A 17,645-nucleotide genomic window follows, 5' to 3' on the forward strand; every position below is an offset into this window, starting at 1 on the left:
CACCAGGGGGGTGCGCCCCCCCCCCTCTGGCCGCGCCGCCATACTGTGTGGGGGCCTGGGCCTCCCCTCTGGTCCCTCTCCGGTGTTCTGGAAGCTTCGTGGAAATATAAGATCGTGGGCCTTGATTTCGTCCAATTCCGAGAATATTTCCTTACTAGGATTTCTGAAACCAAAAACAGCAGAAAACAGGAACTGGCACTTCGGCATCTCGTTAATAGGTTAGTTCCGGAAAATGCATAATAATGACATAAAGTGTGTATAAAACATGTGAGTATCATCATAAAAGTAGCATGGAACATAAGAAATTATAGATACGTTTGAGACGTATCAAGCATCCCCAAGCTTAGTTCCTGCTCGCCCTCGAGTAGGTAAACGATAAAAGGAATAATTTCTGTAGTGACATGCTACCAACATGATCTTGATCAATACTATTGTAAAGCACATGAGATGAAAGAAGTGATTCAAAGCAATGGTAAAGATAATGACTAAACAACTGAATCATATAGCAAAGACTTTTCATGAATAGTACTTTCAAGACAAGCATCAATAAGTCTTGCATAAGAGTTAACTCATAAAGCAGTAGATTCAAAGTAAAAGCATTGAAGCAACACAGAGAAAGATTTAAGTTTCAGCAGTTGCTTTCAACTTTCAACATGCATATCTCAATGATAATTGTCAGCACAAAGTAATATGATGAATGCAAATAAGTAAGTATGTAAGAGTCAATGCACAGTTGACACAAGTGTTTGCTTCTAAGATGGAAGGAAGTAGGTAAACTGACTCAACATAGAGTAGAAGAATGGCCCTTCGCAGAGGAAGCATGGATTACTATTTTTGTGCTAGAGCTTTTCATTTTGAAAACATAGAAACAATTTTGTCAACGGTAGTAATAATTCATATGTGTTATGTATAAGACATCCTATAAGTTGCAAGCCTCATGCATAGAATACTAATAGTGCTCGCACCTTGTCCTAATTAGCTTGGATTAACACGGATTATCATTGCATAGCATATGTTTCAACCAAGTGTCACAAAGGGGTACCTCTATGCCGCCTGTACAAAGGTCTAAGGAGAAAGTTCGCATTGGATTTCTCGCTTTTGATTATTCTCAACTTAGACATCCATACCGGGACAACTTAGACAACAGATAATGGACTCCTCTTTTAATGCTTAAGCATTCAACAACAGATAATATTCTCATAAGAGATTGAGGATTAGTGTCCAAACTGAAACTTCCACCATGATTCATGGCTTTAGTTAGCGGCCCAATGTTCTTCTCTAACAATATGCATACTCAAACCATTTGATCATGAAAATCGCCCTTACTTCAGACAAGACGAACATGCATAGCAACTCACATGATATTCAACAAAGGTGTAAAAGTTGATGGCGTCCCCAGAAACATGGTTACCGCTCAACAAGCAACTTATAAGAAATAAGATACATAGCAACATATTCAATACCACAATAGTTTTAAGGCTATTTTCCCATGAGCTATATATTGCAAAGACAAAGGATAGAATTTTAAAGGTAGCACTCAAGTAATGTACTTTGGAATGGCAGAAAAATACCATGTAGTAGGTAGGTATGGTGGCACAAATGGCATAGTTTTTGGCTCAAGGATTTGGATGCACGAGAAGAATTCCCTCTCAATACAAGGCTTAGGCTAGTAAGGTTGTTTGAAGCAAACTCAAGTATAAACCGGTACAACAAAACTTACATAAGAACATATTGCAAGCATTATAAGACTCTACACTGTCTTCCTTGTTGTTCAAACCCCTTAACCAGAAAATATCTAGACTCAGAGAGACCAATCATGCAAACCAAATTTTAGCAAGCTCTATGTAGTTCTTCATTAATAGGTGCAAAGTACATGATGCAAGAGCTTAAACATGATCTATATGAGCACAACAATTGCCAAGTATCAAATTATTCAAGACATTATACCAATTACCACATGAAGCATTTTCTGTTTCCAACCATATAACAATGAACGAAGCGGTTTTCAACTCCACCATGAACATTAAAAGTAAAAGCGAAGAACACTAGTGTTCATATGAAAAAGTGGAGCGTGTCTCTCTCCCACGCAAGCATGAATTTATTCAGAGAATGAAAATAACAAAACGAAAATAAAAGCACACAGACGCTCCAAGTAAAGTACATAAGATGTGACAGAAAAAATATAGTTTCACTAGAGGTGACCTGATAAGTTGTCGATGAAGAAGGGGATGCCTTGGGCATCCCCAAGCTTAGATGCTTGAGTCTTCTTGAAATATGCAGGGATGAACCACGGGGGCATCCCCAAGCTTAGACTTTTCACTCTTCTTGATCATATTGTATCATCCTCCTCTCTTGACCCTTGAAAACTTCCTCCACACCGAACTCGAAACAAACTCATTAGAGGGTTAGTGCATAATCAAAAATTCACATGTTCAGAGGTAACACAATCATTCTTAACACTTCTGGACATTGCCCAAAGCTACTGAAAGTCAATGGAACAAAGAAATCCATCAAACATAGCAAAACAGGCAATGCGAAATAAAAGGCAGAATCTGTCAAAACATAACAGTCCGTAAAGAAGAATTTTCTGGGGCACTTAAATTGCTCAGATGAAAAAGCTCAAATTGAATGAAAGTTGCGTACATATCTGGGGATCACGCACGTAAATTGGCAGATTTTTCTGAGTTGCCTACAGAGAATTCTACTCAAATTCGTGACAGCAAGAAATCTGTTTCTGCGCAGTAATCCAAATCTAGTATCAACATTACTATCAAAGACTTTACTTGGCACAACAATGCAATAAAATAAAGATAAGGAGAGGTTGCTACAGTAGTAACAACTTCCAAGACACAACAAAACAGTAGCAAAATAAAGACATGGGTTATCTCCCAAGAAGTGCTTTCTTTATAGCCATTAAGATGGGCTCAGTAATTTTAATGATGCTCGCGCAAGAAATAAGAGTTGAAGCAAAAGAGAGCATCAAGAAGCAAATTCAAAACACATTTAAGCCTAACCCACTTCCTATGAAAAGGAATCTTGTACACAAATAAATTCATGAAGAACAAGGTGACAAGCATAGGAAGATAAAACAAGAGCAACTTCAAGATTCTCAACATAAAGAGGGGAAACTTAATATTATTAAGATGCATATAACCATGTTTCCATCTCTCATAATAACTTTCAGTAGCATCATGAACAAACTCAACAATATAAGTATCACATAAAGCATTCTTATTCACATGCATAAAAGTATCATTACTCTCCACATAAGCATAATCAATTTTGTTAGTAATAGTGGGAGTAAAACTACCATAACCATCATTGTAATCATCATAAATTGCAGGCATGGTATAATCATAATAACCTTTATCCTCCATAGTAGGTGACACCAAAATACCACTATCATTATAATCATCATAAATGGGAGGCAAGGTATCATCAAAGAAAATTTTCTCCTCAAAACTTGGGGGACTAAAAATATCATGCTCATCAAAGCCAGCTTCCCCAAGCTTAGAATTTTCCATAGCATTAGCAACAATGGTGTTCAAAGAATTCATACTAATAACATTCACATTAGCATGAATATAAAGTTCCATGGGTTTTTTAATTCTCTCTTCAAACACATCATGTCCTAATTCAATATAAAGTTCATAAAGATCTCTCATTTTGTTGTTGTTTTCCATTAAGCCTAACGAGTGAAAACAAGAAACAAAAAGATATAATTGCAGGATCTAAAGGAAATATCTTCGAGCACTCACACACCGGCAACAGTGCTAGGAAATAGCTTAGTAGTCGGAGGATGTGAATACCTTTTACCTTACCTCCCCGGCAACGGCGCCAGAAAATAGCTTGATGTCTACGCACGCTTCTATTCCTGTAGACAGTGTTGGGCCTCCAAGAGCAGAGGTTTGTAGAACAGCAGCAAGTTTCCCTTAAGTGAATCACCCAAGGTTTATCGAACTTAGGGAGGTAGAGGTCAGAGATATCCCTCTCAAGCAACCCTGCAATTACGATACAAGAAGTCTCTTGTGTCCCCAACACACCTAATACACTTGTCAGATGTATAGGTGCACTAGTTCGGCGAAGAGATAGTAAAACACAGGTGGTATAGATGGTGGTAATATTGCAGGAAGTAAAGATGCAGTAAAACAGTAAACAAGCGATGCCAGAAAATAGCTTGCTGGCGTGGGAGGCAATTCTCTATGGTGTAACTTATTCGGAAACAAGGCCTAGGGATCATACTTTCACTAGTGGACACTCTCATCCTTGATCACATAACTGAATAAACAAATACTACTTTCTCTACACTCTCTTGTTGGATGACAAACACCATTCATTGTCTAGGGCTACAAGAGCTCCCTCAAGCCGGAGTTAACAAGCGCCACAACTTTCAGTGTTCATATTTAAGTAACCTTAGAGTGCATGATAGACCATTGCAATTATAGCGAGTACTAACATAGCATGCACACTGTCACCGTCAGGCTATGAAAGGGGGAATAGATCGCATCAATACTATCATAGTAATAGTCAACTTCATAATCTACAAGAGATCACAATCATAGCTTATACCAAGTACTACATGATGCACACACCGTCACCTTTACATCATGAAGGAGGAATAGACTACTTTGATAACATCACTAGAGTAGCACATAGATGATATTCAACTAGATCACAAAGCTCATGATCACATAAAGATCACATGGGAGAGAGAGATGAACCACATAGCTACGGTACAGCCCTTAGCCTCGAGGGAGAACTACTCCCTCCTCATCATGGGAGACAGCAGCGTTGATGAAGATGGCGGTGGTGTCGATGGAGATGCCTTCCGGGGGCAATTCCCCGTCCCGGCGGCGTGCCAGAACAGAGACTTCTGTCCCCCGAATCTTGACTTCGCGATGGCGGCGGCTCTGGAAGGTTTCCGTATCGTGGCTTATTCGTCTCGAAGTTTTAGGTCACGACGACTTATATAGGCGAAGAGTCGGAGTCGGAAGGGGTCTGGGGGTCCCACACACCAGGGGGTGCGCCCCCCCTCTGGCCGCGCCGCCATACTGTGTGGGGGCCCTGGGCCTCCCCTCTGGTCCCTCTCCGGTGTTCTGGAAGCTTCGTGGAAATATAAGATCGTGGGCCTTGATTTCATCCAATTCCGAGAATATTTCCTTACTAGGATTTCTGAAACCAAAAACAGCAGAAAACAGGAACTGGCAATTCGGCATCTCGTTAATAGGTTAGTTCCGGAAAATGCATAATAATGACATAAAGTGTGTATATAACATGTGAGTATCATCATAAAAGTAGCATGGAACATAAGAAATTATAGATACGTTTGAGACGTATCAATGCCCAAGCGCAAGGCTGTTCTACGATACTGCCACCATCGCAAGATATGTTGCACCAACACCCATTACCACCACCAGCTTACCGGAGCCAATGTTGTACCGGTACAGCAGCACCAGCAAGTTCATCAGGTGGGAGAAGGCAATGGCCAACCACCTCCACCGGCACCTTTGGGTCGGAACGTTTACCAGGATCCGGATGTGTGCTGTGTTGTGTTCGTTACTGAGCCAACAGATAGGCAAAGCCTGCGTCGCCGTTCCGTGGAAGTGAACGCTGTGATGCCGGCAGTGCCAAAATACATGGTGTGGTCAGATCAGGAAATCTCCTGGTCGTTCAAAGATCACCCCAAGATAATGCCTAATCCGGGTGGTTATGCTCTTGTCATGGACCCAATCATGCATGGGCCTACGACTCGAGTCAAGTTCAGCAAAGTGTTGATAGACAATGGAATCAGTATAAATATCATGTACCGGCACACCATGCATACGCTGGGCATAACAGAAAACATGCTGCAGCCAACTCGCACAACATTCCACAGAATCGTTCCGGGCTTGTCCTGTGCGCCAGTGGGAAAAGTCCGGGTGGATGTATCGTTTGGAGGGCGTGACAATTGCCGGATTGAAAACATTGAGTTCGAGGTGGTGAACCTAGATAGTCCTTACCATGCATTGCTGGGGAGGCCAGCATTGGCAGCGTTCATGGCCACAACTCATACGGCATACCTTAATATGAAGATGGCGACACCTCGAGGACCCTTAACTGTGCTAGGAAATTACAAAGTCTCACTGGAAACCGCTTCCGCTGGATCAAACCTGGCAGAATCATTGATGATTGCAGAGGAAAAAAGGAGGATGAAAACTGCAGTTGCGCTGGCTCAGTCCTCACAGTTGAGCTTAGCGGCAATGAGTGGAAACTTGGGCACACCGGCATTCAAGCCAACCAAGGAGACAAAAGACATCGTGTTGGACCCAGCTTATCCGGAGCGTACCGTTCTCATCGGTGCTGGCCTGAATGAAGCATAGGAAAGCGCGCTCATCAGCTTCCTCCGTGAGAATCGGAATATCTTTTCCTGGTCTACTGATGACTTGGTAGGTGTTCTGAGGGAGCTAGCTGAGCACTCTTTAAACGTCCGGAAGGATGCTAAGCCGGTGCGGCAGCCTTTACGCCGGTTTGCCGAAGATAGGAGAAAAATCATTGGAGAAGAAGTGACAAAGTTGTTTGTTACCGGTTTCATCGTGGAAGTACTGCATACCGAGTGGCTAGCCAATCCGGTGCTGGTCGAGAAGAAGAAAGAGGAGAACCTCGAAGCAAAGGCTCCAAAGGTGTGGCGCATGTGCATCGACAACACCAACCTGAACAAAGCTTGCCCAAAAGATCCTTTCCCGTTACCCCGGATCGATCAAGTGATTGATTCCACTCCTGGGTGTGAGTTGTTGTCTTTCCTGGATGCTTATTACAGTTTCCATCAGATTCCCCTGAAAAAGGAAGATCAAATAAAAACTGCGTTCATTACCCCGCACGGGGCTTATTGCTATGTCACTATGCCTTTCGGTTTGCGCAACGCTGGTGCAACGTACCAGCGTTGTATGCAAAAATGCTTGTTTGATCAAATTGGAAAAAATGTGCAAGTCTATGTGGACGATGTCGTGGTAGAAACTAAGGTAAAAGAAACCTTGATCGATGATCTCCGGCAAACATTTGATAACTTAAGAAGATTCCGGATGAAACTCAATCCGGCAAAATGCACCTTCGGTGTCCCTGCCGGCAAACTGCTTGGTTTTCTCGTATCAAGCCGGGGCATTGATGTTAATCCGGTAAAAATCCGGGCAATCGAAAGAATGACTATACCACAAGATCTCAAGGACGTGCAAAAGTTTACCGGAAGCTTGGCATCGCTAAGCCGGTTCATAAGCAGATTGGGAGAAAAGGCTTTGCCGCTCTATGCTTTGATGAAAAAATCCGATACTTTCGTCTGGACTCCTCAGGCAGACGCAGCATTCAGAGAGCTAAAAACAATGCTAGCCACTGCACCGGTGTTAGCTTCGCCTTTGGAAAGGGAGCCCATGTTGTTGTACATAGCAGCAACCAACCGGGTTGTAAGTGTTGTGGTTGTGGTGGAGAGAGAAGAGGAAGGAAAAACCGTGCAGAGGCCGGTATACTACCTGAGCGAGGTGCTCTCCCTCTCAAAACAAAACTACCCGCATTTCCAGAAAATGACCTATGGCGTGTTCATGGCCGCCACAAAGCTTAAGCACTACTTTGAGGAACACCCCATGAAGGTGGTGAGTGAGGCACCCATTTCCGATATCATGTGCAACAAAGATGCTAGCGGCAGGATTGCAAAATGGGCAATTCAGATATCACCATACGTGCCGGTATACGAAAGGAGAGATGCCATAAAATCGCAAGCCTTGGCTGATTTCCTGGTTGATTGGGCGGAAATGCAATACAAGCCGCCGGAACAAAAAATAGAGTACTGGAAGATGCACTTTGACGGATCGAAACTTAAAGAGGGTCTAGGTGCCGGTGTGGTACTCACCTCACCAAAAGGAGATCACCTCCGGTATGTTTTGCAAGTGCATTTCAGGGCATCAAACAATGTAGCTGAATACGAGGCTTTGATTCATGGACTTAAGGTCGCAAAAGAAATCGGTGCACATCGGATCATTTGTTACGGTGATTCAGATCTTGTGGTGCAACAATGTTGCGGAGATTGGGATGCAAAAGATGCCAACATGGCTTCATACCGGTTTCACGTGCAAAAGATTGCCGGCTTCTTCGAAGGGTGTGAGTTTCACCATGTGCCACGAGCGGAAAATGAAGCCGCGGATGCTTTGTCCAAGCTGGGCTCATCTAGGCAAGAAATTCCTCCCGGAATAGCCTTGGCACATTTAAGGGTACCATCGATCAAACCGAGTCCGGAATCGGAGTCAATTTTCGTACCGGAACATGTAGTACCAATGGATATCGATGAGGGAAGCCCGGGGACTGTTCCGGCAAACTCGGGGACTGTTCCGGTAAACTCGGGGACTGCGGCGTCCATATCGGAGGAAGCAATGCTGGTGGATAACATGGAGATAGACGTACCGGTATTTCTAGTTCGAGAAGCACCATCTTGGGTTAAACCTATTAAGGAATTCCTGATCAACAGCATCTTGCCGGTTGACGAAAATGAATCAAGAAGAATCCAGAGGAGTTCCAAAGCATACACCATCATCAATGGCGAGGTGTACAAGAGAAGTGTTACCGGTGTCCTTCAAAGATGTGTGGAACCGGAAGAGGGAAGAGAAATGCTTGTGGAGATTCACCAAGGGGAATGTGGGCACCACGCTTCATCAAGGGCGCTGGTAGCAAAAGTATTCCGGCATTGGTTTTACTGGCCCACTGCTTTGGAAAATGCTGAAGATTTGGTAAGAAAGTGCAACGGGTGCCACAGGTACGCCAAGCAAAATCATACCCCAGCATCCGGTTTGAAAACTATACCATTGACTTGGCCGTTTGCTGTTTGGTGCCTCGACATGGTTGGCCCATTCAAAACTGCAAGGGGAAGTATGACCCACATCTTGGTTATGGTGGACAAGTTCACCAAGTGGCTGGAGGTAAAGCCTATAGCAAAATGTGATGGGCATACGGCGGTGCAATTCCTAAAGGATGTTATCCTGCGGTATGGATACCCGCATAGCATCATTACTGATAATGGCTCAAACTTTGCCCAAGGTGAATTCAAGCGGTTCTGTGAGGATAACAACATCCGGTTAGATTTGTGCTCAGTGGCACAACCGCAAGGCAATGGCCAAGTGGAAAGAACAAATGCGCTGGTGCTTTCCGGTATAAAACCAAGGCTCATCGAACCACTCGAAAAGACACCAGGCTGTTGGCTTGATGAACTGCCATCAGTGTTATGGAGCATAAGAACGACTCCAAACCGGTCTACCGGATACACTCCATTCTTCATGGTTTATGGGGCAGAGGCCGTGATACCAACTGATATCATCCATGTTTCACCAAGGGTACAACTCTATACCGAAGAGGAGGTAAAAGAGGCCCGGGAAAACGATGTGGACTTGCTAGAAGAAGCAAGAGAGCTGGCTTTGGCAAGAACAACCATTTACCAACAAAACCTCAGACGCTATCATAACCGGAAGGTTAACCCGAGGGTGTTCCGGGAAGGAGACCTGGTGTTACGCCTGGTGCAGCGCACTGAGGGACGCCAAAAACTCTCACCTCCATTTGAAGGACCATTCATTGTGAGCAAGGCTCTGCACAATGATGCATACTACCTAATCGATGCACAGGAATCAAAGAAGGGAAAGGCGGACAGGTCAGGAGAAGAGTCCAAGCGTCCATGGAACATAGCCTTGCTGCGTCCTTTCTATTCCTGAAGATGTGTTGTAAGGAGTTCTTTTTGTACCTTATATGCTATGAATAAAAGATGTCGGAACCTCGAGTGAATCTCGGGGACTACCCCCACCGAAGTTGCATGCAATATGTTTATTTTTTCAGTTTACCGGTTGCTGGTTGAACATTTTTTCTTTCCGGTTTAGTAACGTGCTAAACCTACCGGAGTCTTCGACTCTGCTGTTGTCCGCAACCCGGCTTCATGGCAAGCAAGATAAACCGGTAGGGATTAAGCACGTGAACCACGAAAAGAGGAACTGGGAACGAACAATCCGGAAAAATTTAACTAACCCCGGTTATACCGGTTTTTTTTGAAAATTTCGAGTTATTTCTAAGTTCAAGAAAGTGTTCGCTTGGCAAAAGAACTTTGTAACTCATACGCCAAGACACCTAAAGAGGTAGGAAGAGGCAAAGCAAAAGAACCAAGTGTGCATCGGAATGGATGCGGAAACAATTCCGGAATATTTGCAGTGCAGGATGAAAGCAAACAATAAGTAAAATGCAAAGATAGCGTACAAACTTAACTGAATAAGCTACCGGTTAAAAAGACACCGGCATAAATGTTGTACCACAACCAAAATGCTAAGTGTTATCTTACATCAAAGACCCCGGCACACCGGGGCAGAATTTAACAGACATTGTTTTCTCAAGCAACAGATACAACAAAGATAGAGTGAAAGCACTTAAGCAGCAGGGGCTTCGGGAGGAGCACCACCGGCCTCAGGAGCTTCCGGACGAGCGTCGCCTTCGGCAGCTTCTTCATCCTCCTCGTCCTCGACTTCTTCTTCGTCGTCGGAAACTGCATCCTTGACGTCAGGAGGAGGAGGGATGAAGGTGTGCACATGGGCGAACTCCTCTATCCGGTAGGCGCGGTCTTGGCGCTTGGCGGTGCGGGCCGAATCCATGTCGGTGGGAGCATCGGCGCAGAGGCTATGAAAATCATCTAGATCCAGGTCATCATACCAGGAGCAGGCGATGCGCAGCGTCGCATCCGCTTCGGAACGAGCCGCTGAGCACTTCCATTCATGGATCCTGCGACCGGCATCCTTCAACCGGTTGGCTGTGAGCGTGATGTTGGCAGGCACCGGCTCCTCAGGCCACAGCACTTTGCATATTTGAATAGCGACATCCGGAAGATCAGCAAGGTGCCGATCCACGGAGCGCATGTGCTGGACCCGGGCGGAGAGCACAACCAAGTGGTCATACGGATCCCAGGGAGCATCCGGGTTGGCCATTTCCTGCTCCACCCTGCGTTCCGCCACCTTGTTGACAGCATGCGCCTGGGAGTCCGGAAAGAGCCCTGCGACGGAAAGAAAAAAGATAAGAACATGATACCGGAAGGTATAAGCTTAGAAGCGGAAAACAGAAAAGAAAAAAGAAACTTACGGAGGGCGAGCGCGTCGGTTTGCAAAACCAACCAGTCGTATTCCTTTTGCTCCACCTCCAGGAGAGCGAGCCGGTCTTGCGCTGCCTTCCGCGCCACGGTCTCCTCTTCCATCTCCGCCCGCAGCACAGCAGTGGAGTTCGTGTACTCCTTCAGGGATTCGTCCAATTTGGCCTCTGCTGCGGCTTTGGCCTCCTTCAGCTCCTGCGCATGCCAGAGCTCAGCCTGCATGGCCTGCTCCTTCACCCCGCGGTGCGCGGTGATGAGCTGCTCCTTTTCAGCTGGAATCCAGGAGACGAGCGTGAACAAAAAATAACCGGTAAGATGCAGAGAGATAATTCAACCGGAAAAGGGAAAAATACCTTGGAGAGCGGCGAGCTGAGTTTTGAGGGCGTCGATGGAGGCTTCCGGAACAGCTGTTATGCAAAGAATTTGTAAGTAACGGAAAGAAAAAACCAACCGGTAAAAAGAAGCCGGAGGAACAAGGGCTAACCTTGGCAGTGGCTGTGAGCCTCAGCAAGCTCCCGGTGCTCCCACAGAAGCTCCTCAAAGAGGCGCTTCCGGGCGTCCGCCGTGCTCTGTTCAAGAATAAATCACGGTAAGAAGTTGCCGGTTTCTTGATGTTTACAACAAAGTTTCACGCTAAGTGCTGCGCTCTGATGTCTACGCACGCTTCTATTCCTGTAGACAGTGTTGGGCCTCCAAGAGCAGAGGTTTGTAGAACAGCAGCAAGTTTCCCTTAAGTGGATGACCCAAGGTTTATCGAACTCAGGGAGGAAGAGGTCAAAGATATCCCTCTCAAGCAACCCTGCAATCACGATACAAGAAGTCTCTTGTGTCCCCAACACACCTAATACACTTGTCAGATGTATAGGTGCACTAGTTCGGCGAAGAGATAGTGAAATACAAGTGGTATGAATGAATATGAGCAGTAGTAACGGCGCCAGAAAAGTGCTTGCTGGCGTGCAGTTGATGGTAGTAGTATTGCAGGAAGTAAAGATGCAGTAAAACAGTAAACAAGCGATGATTGCAGTATTTGGAAACAAGGCCTAGGGATCATACTTTCACTAGTGGACACTCTCAACATTGCAATCATAATGGGATATAAATAAGCACTTCACTATGCTATTCCAAATTACTCTCTGGCAAGATAACGAACTCTAATTCATCATGTAGGCAAACCTTAAAGATGTATTCCCAAGTACTAATGAACACCCCACGCTGTCACTTTGAGCATTCATAGGAGGTACTAACACACCACAATTTCATAGAGACATCCAACTCAAATCATAACTCAGTGAACAAGTATTCTGTGAAATATAGCCTAAGAGACCCACACGGTGCACACACTGTCACCTTTACACACGTGGGACAAGGAGTCTCCGGAGATCACATAAGTAAAATCCACTTGAATAGCATAACGACATCTAGATTACAAAGCTCATCATATGAATCTCAATCATGTAAGGCAGCTCATGAGATCATTGTATTGAAGTACATGGGAGAGAGATTAACCACATAGCTACCGGTACAGCCCTTAGCCTCGATGGAGAACTACTCCCTCCTCATGGGAGACAACAGCGGTGATGAAGATGGCGGTGGTGTTGATGGAGAAGCCTTCCGGGGGCACTTCCCCGTCCCGGCGGCGTGCCGGAATAGAGACTCCTGTCCCCCAGATCTTGGCTTCGCGATGGCGGCGGCTCTGGAAGGTTTCTTGTACCGTGGCTTTTTCGTATCGAAGATTTAGGTCAGGGACCTTTAAATAGGCGAAGAGGCGGAGTCGGAGGGGGTACGGAGCCGCCACACAACAGGGTGGCGCGGGCCCTAGCCTGGAAGCTTCGTGGAATTCTAAGATGCTGGGCGTTGATTTCGTCTAATTTCGAGAATATTTCCTTACTAGGATTTCTGAAACCAAAAACAGCAGAAAACAGGAACTGGCACTTCGGCATCTTGTCAATAGGTTAGTTCCAGAAAATGCATAAATATGACATAAAGTGTGAACAAAACATGTAGGTATTGTCATAAAACTAGCATGGAACATAAGAAATTATAGATACGTTTGAGACGTATCAAGCATCCCCAAGCTTAGTTCCTACTCGCCCTCGAGTAGGTAAACGATAACAATGATAATTTCTTAAGTGACATGCTACCAACATAATCTTGATCAATACTATTGTAAAGCATATGAAGTGAATGAAGTGATAGTAAAGATAATGACTAAACAACTGAATCATATAGCAAAGACTTTTCATGAATAGTACTTTCAAGACAAGCATCAATAAGTCTTGCATAAGAGTTACTCATAAGCAATAGATTCAAAGTAAAAGGCATTGAAGCAACACAAAGGATGATTAAGTTTCAGCGGTTGCTTTCAACTTCAACATGTATATCTCATGGATAATTGTCAACATAAAGCAATATAACAAGTGCAATAGGTAAACATGTAAGAATCAATGCACACAGTTGACACAAGTGTTTGCTTCTAAGATAGAAGGAATAGGTAAACTAACTCAACATAAAGTAAAAGAATGGCCCTTCGCAGAGGGAAGCAGGGATTAAATCATGTGCTAGAGCTTTTTAAGTTTTGAAATCATATAGAGAGTATAAAAGTAAAGTTTTGAGAGGTGTTTGTTGTTGTCAACGAATGGTAGCGGGTACTCTAACTACCTCGTCAACTAGACTTTCAAGAGCGGCTCCCATGAAGGACGTTATCTCTACCAGCAAGGTAGATCATCCCTGTTCTCTTTTATTTTTTATTTTTTAGATGACACTCCTCCCAACCTTTGCTTTCTCAAGCCATGGCTAACCGAATCCTCAGGTGCCTTCCAACAATCACATACCATGAAGGAGTGTCTATTTGCAAAATTAAGTTGCTTACTGATGAATCAGAGCAAAACATGTGAAGAGAATTATTAATGCAAGTTAATTAATTGGGGCTGGGAACCCCGTTGCCAGCTCTTTTTGCAAAGTTATTGGATAAGCGGATGAGCCACTAGTCCATTGGTGAGAGTCTGTCAGAAGTAAATGACAAGATCGAAAGATAAAACACCACATACTTCCTCATGAGCTACGAAACATTGACACAAATAAGAGATAATAGCTTTTGAATTGTTTAAAGGTAGCACTTGAAGTATTTGCTTGGAATGGCAGGAAATACCACATAGTAGGTAGATATGGTGGACACAAATGGCATAGTTTTTGGCTCAAGGATTTGGATGCACGAGAAGAATTCCTCTCAATACAAGGCTAGGATAGCAAGGTTGTTTGAAGCAAACTCAAGTTTAAAATGGTGCATCAAGACTCACATATGAACATATTGTAAGCATTATAAGACTTTACATCGTCTCCTTGTTGTTCAAACACATTAACCAGAAAATATCTAGACTCTAGAGACCAATCATGCAAACCAAATATTAACAAGCTCTATGTAGTTCTTCATTAATAGGTGCAAAGTACATGATGCAAGAGCTTAAACATGATCTATATGAGCACAACAATTGCCAAGTATCAAATTATTCAAGACATTATACCAATTACCACATGAAGCATTTCCTGTTTCCAACCAAATAGCAATTAACGAAGCGGTTTTCAACTCCGCCATGAACATTAAAGATAGAACTAAGAACACCAGTGTTCATACGCAACAGCGGAGCGTGTCTCTCTCCCACACAAGCATGAATTTATTCAAACAAAATAAAAACAAACAGACGCTCCAAGTAAAGTACATAAGATGTGACCGAATAAAAATATAGTTTCAAGAGAAGAAACCTGATAAATTGTTGATGAAGAAGGGGATGCCTTGGGCATCCCCAAGCTTAGATGCTTGAGTCTTCTTGAAATATGCAGGGATGAACCACGGGGGCATCCCCAAGTTTAGGCTTTTCACTCTTCTTGATCATATATCATCCTCCTCTCTTGACCCTTGAAAACTTCCTCCACACCAAACTCGAAACAACTCATTAGAGGGTTAGTGCATAATCAAAATTTCACATGTTCAGAGGTGACACAATCATTCTTAACACTTCTGGACATTGCCCAAAGCTACTGGAAGTCAATGGAACAAAGAAATCCATCCAACACAGCAAAAGAGGCAATGCGAAATAAAAGGCAGAATCTGTCAAAACAGAACAGTCCGTAAAGACGAATTTTTTTAGAGGCACTGGACTTGCTCAGATGAAAATGCTCAAATTGAATGAAAGTTGCGTACATATCTGAGAATCACGCACGTAAATTGGCAGATTTTTCTGAGTTACCTACAGAGAACCCTGCCCAAATTCGTGACAGCAAGAAATCTGTTTCTGCGCAGTAATCCAAATCTAGTATTGACTTTACTATCAAAGACTTTACTTGGCACAACAATGCAATAAAATAAAGATAAGGAGAGGTTGCTACAGTAGTAAACAACTTCCAAGACACAACAAAATAGTAGCAAAATAAACACATGGGTTATCTCCCAAGAAGTGCTTTCTTTATAGCCATTAAGATGGGCTCAGTAATTTCAATGATGCACTCGCAAGAAATAAGAGTTGAAGCAAAAGAGAGCATCAAAAAGCAAATTCAAAACACATTTAAGTCTAACCCACTTCCTATGAATAGGAATCTTGTAAATAAACAAGTTCATGAAGAGCAAAGTAACAAGCATAGGAAGATAAAACCAGTGTAACTTCAAAAATTTCAGCATATAGAGAGGTGTTTTAGTAACATGAAAATTTCTACAACCATATTTTCCTCTCTCATAATAACTTTCAGAGGCATCATGAACAAACTCAACAATATAAGTATCACATAAAGCATTCTTATTCACATGCATGAAAGTATCATTACTCTCCACATAAGCATAATCAATTTTATTAGTTGTAGTGGGAGCAAATTCAACAAAGTAGCTATCATTATTATTCTCATCAAGTGTAGGAGGCATAGTATAATCATAATAAAATTTACTCTCCTTAGTAGGCGGCACCAAAAGACCACTATCATTATAATCATCATATATGGGAGGCATATCATAATCAACATAAACTTTCTCCTCAATACCCGGAGGGCTAAAGAGATCATTTTCATCAAAACCGACCTCCCCTAGCTTAGAATTTTCTATATCATTAGCAACAATGGTGTTCAAAGCGTTCATACTAATATCATTGCTACTAGCATGCAAATAAGGTTCCATAGGTTTTTTAATTTTCGCATTAAACCATTCATGTCTTGACTCAGGAAATAGTTTAAAAAGCTCACAGATGTTTTCCATTATGCCTTACTAGTGTAAAACAAGAAATAAAAAGATACAATTGCAGGATCTAAAGGAAATAGCTTCGAACACACACACAACGGCAACAGAAAAGTACTTAGTTACCTGGGACCGGAGTGTGAGTGCCTTTTACCTTTCCTCCCCGGCAACGGCGCCAGAAAAGTGCTTGATGTCTACGCACGCTTCTATTCCTCAGAGATGTTGTTGGGCCTCCAAGAGCAGAGGTTTGTAGAACAGCAGCAAGTTTCCCTTAAGTGGATCACCCAAGGTTTATCAAACTCAGGGAGGAAGAGGTCAAAGATATCCCTCTCAAGCAACCCTGCAATCACGATACAAGAAGTCTCTTGTGTCCCCAACACACCTAATACACTTGTCAGATGTATAGGTGCACTAGTTCGGCGAAGAGATAGTGAAATACAAGTGGTATGAATGAATATGAGCAGTAGTAACGGCGCCAGAAAAGTGCTTGCTGGCGTGCAGTTGATGGTAGTAATATTGCAGGACGTAAAGATGCAGTAAAACAGTAAACAAGCGATGATTGCAGTATTTGGAAACAAGGCCTAGGGATCATACTTTCACTAGTGGACAATCTCAACATTGCAATCATAATGGGATATAAATAAGCACTTCACTATGCTATTCCGAATTACTCTCTGGCAAGATAACGAACTCTAATTCATCATGTAGGCAAACCTTAAAGATGTATTCCCAAGTACTAATGAACACCCCACACTGTCACTTTGAGCATTCATAGGAGGTACTAACACACCACAATTTCATAGAGACATCCAACTCAAATCATAACTCAGTGAACAAGTATTCTGTGAAATATAGCCTAACAGACCCACACGGTGCACACACTGTCACCTTTACACACGTGGGACAAGGAGTCTCCGGAGATCACATAAGTAAAATCCACTTGAATAGCATAACGACATCTAGATTACAAAGCTCATCATATGAATCTCAATCATGTAAGGCAGCTCATGAGATCATTGTATTGAAGTACATGGGAGAGAGATTAACCACATAGCTACCGGTACAGCCCTTAGCCTCGATGGAGAACTACTCCCTCCTCATGGGAGACAGCAGCGGTGATGAAGATGGCGGTGGTGTTGATGGAGAAGCCTTCCGGGGGCACTTCCCCATCCCGGCGGCGTGCCGGGACAGAGACTCCTGTCCCCCAGATCTTGGCTTCGCGATGGCGGCGGCTCTAGAAGGTTTCTCGTACCGTGGCTTTTTCGTATCGAAGATTTAGGTCAGGGACCTTTAAATAGGCGA

This window comes from Lolium perenne, chromosome 4 (assembly GCF_019359855.2).
Source record: "Lolium perenne isolate Kyuss_39 chromosome 4, Kyuss_2.0, whole genome shotgun sequence".
Taxonomy (NCBI): domain Eukaryota; kingdom Viridiplantae; phylum Streptophyta; class Magnoliopsida; order Poales; family Poaceae; genus Lolium; species Lolium perenne.